A 4,088-nucleotide genomic window follows, 5' to 3' on the forward strand; every position below is an offset into this window, starting at 1 on the left:
GATCAGTTACAGATGAGGCTAAATGCTTCAATTCATCCAATATGGTCTTCGAATCTCCATGACTACACCTGAAATTTGAAGTATCAAGTAAATTATTAATGACCAGTAAAAAAATAAGAAATGCTTTAAAACATAAACATAAATATGAATATAAATATAAAACAAATAAACTACAAGTAAGTAGATAAACTAACTTAAGTGGTAAAATAATACTTATTCTCTAATGATTATTTCTTTCTAAACTTACATTTGTATTAAGACAAAAGAGAGAGGATTTTATAAAAGTGTTGTTTACACTTAATGAATCTCTTTTAAAGAAACTAAGTTTCCTTTCACTATACTTATTATGCATATTATTTGAATAACAAATTACCCAACAGCATAAGAAAATATTTGATTTGATATTGTTTAATATATTTGGAAGTGCAAAAAAAAACAATGGTCCATTATATTGCAAATATTTTTAATCTCACTAACTAATTTTAATCTTTCTATCTTGAAACTCTATAGTAAATTACACTGATAAAATAGAACTAATATTTTTAATAAGTGTTTGGACTAAAGATATAAAAAACACACAAGACCATTTTCTTTTTTATGAAAAATGATTTTAAAATGATAAAAATTGATAAAAATATATGTTATGGAATTTTTATAAAATGTTTAAAATTTATAAAATCGTATAAAATATAAACATTTTTAAAGTGCTTAAACTACTCAATAATACATACCTATAGCTAAAAATCTAAACATTTGGTATAATAATATTGATGTATATGTATGTAATAATATTTTTTTTCGATTTAAAAGGGAGTCGGAGTTAACTGTAATAATATTAATATTGTACATTTTGACAAGTAGGTATAATGAATCTGAAATTATTTACAGTTAATAGTAATTTATACTTAAGGATATATATAAATATGAAATAATCATTTAAATTGGTAGGTACGTAAATAGGTAGGTACCTAATTCAAGTTGTGCAACTCAATATAATCGAATCCCATTTATATGATTCACATTTATATAATTCCATTAATATTAGTAAATGATAAAAATATTTTAATCATTATTGTTATTGTACCTATTTAATAATTAAAATGCGTAATAGCATTTCCCACCAATGAACTAAAATAGGTAGCTAGGTACCTTTTTATTAAATTCCCAACCCATATAAATATAAACTAGAAAGAAAAACACTTGATAAAAGTATAAATTGTAATATAATTTATAAATTATATGCATAAATAAATTGAAAGTCTCTCGATTTACTTGTGGACATGGTACACGTATTATTTATAGCAACATAATCGTGAAAAACATATATTCTTACGGGTAAACGATGAAATCTATCTTATTACGTCTACCTATTGTGTAGATAATAAAATAATGGCGTGTCAAAACAATCACAAGAAAAAAACATACCTAATTATAGGTGGGTAGCTACCAATACAGTAATACATAATAAAAACGTTTCTAAAAATCACGACGGTGTCACGTACAAATAATAGTGCCTATAGTGAAGATTAGTATACAACCACATAATATGGGCACGCAAAATAAATTTTTAAAAGAATGGATGGGATTAACCGAGCCTGGTTTCAAATTTTACATAACGACCACAAATATCGTAAACGTTTCATTAGCATCAATCGTGAAAAATTGTTTAGTAATGGTTCAAGTGGTAAATGAGATAGGTAACCAATAATCATTGTTTAAACGATTCTGACCAATCACACTTGGGATGAACTGAAGAACAGTAAAAACAAATATCTTCATTTATAATTTATGGCTATCATGGTGTCGTTATGATCAAATTATTATTTTATCTAGTTGTTGACGGACCACCGAAAAGTTTGCAATATTGCATGCAATGAAAATATATTTTTGTCTATGCTCAATAGAGATATTAAAAAATATGGACAGTATTGTTTAATATAGACACCTGTAACATTGTAAGCTAGATTACCTGCTATAAAGTATAAAATATAAAATTTTTATATTGATACTGATAAATCCGACCACCCATCCGGCAGCCTCTATCTCTAAGAATATTTTATAATTTATTTATATTACTATATTAGGTAACTAGCAGTACCTAATTTATTTTCTATTAGTAATACGGTAGTAGGTTGAACTAATTTTTGACAAAAACATCACAAACATTAAATTATTATTATACCTACTTTATCATATAATATAGTTACATACGACAATATTTATATTGATGTTCTCATATAGTAGAACGATGTGAATATATTCGTGGTAATACATTATTTTTTTTTTATATCAAAAAAGATAACTGTGCCTCACTGAGCCTAACTCATGTGGAGGCCCATATAATATGGTTTAAATAGTTTTAAAAATAGTCTAAATATTTAAAAAAAATAACCATGTCTACCTAGACTTATAAATTAGTTAAATGCTTACATACTAATTTGGTAAAAAAATATCAAGTATAATTAATACATTATTTAAAAATATTACATTTTTTGAAGTGTTAAATGAATAGGTAAATATCCTGTGTTATGATATAGGTACCTAAATTATAAACATTTTCTCTCGTAAGCTGAAATAATGAATTATTCAATATAATAATATAATAAGTATAATAAAATTACGATGTACCTACTATTATAGTTATATTATTGCTGACATAATTGGCTATACACCTATACTTATATAGCATTCAGGATGCTTAGACGCTTAGCACCCTTATCAATTATAGCCTTAGCTGTCCTGCGATGTTCGTCTATGCTTAACTAAATATAAAACGTGCATTTTAAAATTATCACCGTGAGTTCATAGGTACCTATCTGAATCAGTTATCTCCACAGATAACTATATAGGTAGTAACAAGTAACTATATAATATAATATATTATAGTACCTACCTATTATAATAATTATAATTTGCTAAACGTAATGTATATATTAACGTAATGTATGTACCTACTGCTAATAGGTAGTGCCAGACCCGGATTGAGCCGGCGGGCTACCGGGCGAAACCCGGTGGGCCGTTAAAAATTCGAAAGATTTGGGCCTACTCGAAGAAATTTTGAATCAGAGATTTGAGCCGGTCTAGGCGAACAGCCCGGTAAGTAATTTCTTCCCAATCCGGCGCTGGGTAGTGCTAATATAAAATATAGGTATGTGCTTAAGTAGTATCTGTGTAACATTTGAATGGTATTTATGGTTTTATTTGTCAATGAAAGCTGGTATTAGATATTTAACTATTAGTAGCAAATAGCGTTGGTCAATATGACTAAATCTAAGTAAAAATGTACGCTGTATTTGTTAAATCTAAAATAGTTAAAAATATGAAATTACACGTTAATTTACTGACTAATAAAATTCAAGAAATCAAAAACGCAGTTTTAAAACCACAATATATTATTGGCAATGGAAACACTCAATCAGATAATATAATTTTGCGTAGTAATAATAATAACAAAAAGGTGGACAAGGGGTACCAATCTGCTGTTCGGTAGTTATCAAGCATGTCATTGAATGGATGTGTTATATTTGAATTCATTGATAAATGATTGTATACGAAAAACCAACGATGACGTTTTGTTAGCCAAACATAGTTGTATAAATAATCAAATTTAATAATAAAAAAAAAATTAATAAAAATCGAAAATATCTCATGGCGTGATTTCCCAGTGAACTTTTTCTTTTTGATAGAGGTAGTAAAATTTTTTAGGAATCTTCTATTAAAATTTCTAATGTTATAGCTATGAAACAACAAACTTTTATGAATTTCTAACCGAAATAGTATATTGTGTGGTAACGGCGGGATGTGAGCTATGTCAGTCGCGGGCGACGCGTGTGTGGCACGTATGAAGATTTGGAAAACACTGTATGAACATTAGATGGAGGTTAATTTATTTTTAGTACCTATACCGAAGGTTTAATTAAAATGTATTAGATTTTTTTAACAGTAGGTAGCTACTTTGATTACGAAATACTGAAATACATTTTTTTAATTGTAATTTTATCTATAGGTACTAGGTAAGTACAATGCAGTTATGTGAACCATGGTAACGAACATTTTCTTTCATAAAGGTAAAAATTCAAAAAGATAAA

Source organism: Acyrthosiphon pisum, chromosome X (genome assembly GCF_005508785.2).
Source record: "Acyrthosiphon pisum isolate AL4f chromosome X, pea_aphid_22Mar2018_4r6ur, whole genome shotgun sequence".
In the NCBI taxonomy this organism is placed as follows: domain Eukaryota; kingdom Metazoa; phylum Arthropoda; class Insecta; order Hemiptera; family Aphididae; genus Acyrthosiphon; species Acyrthosiphon pisum.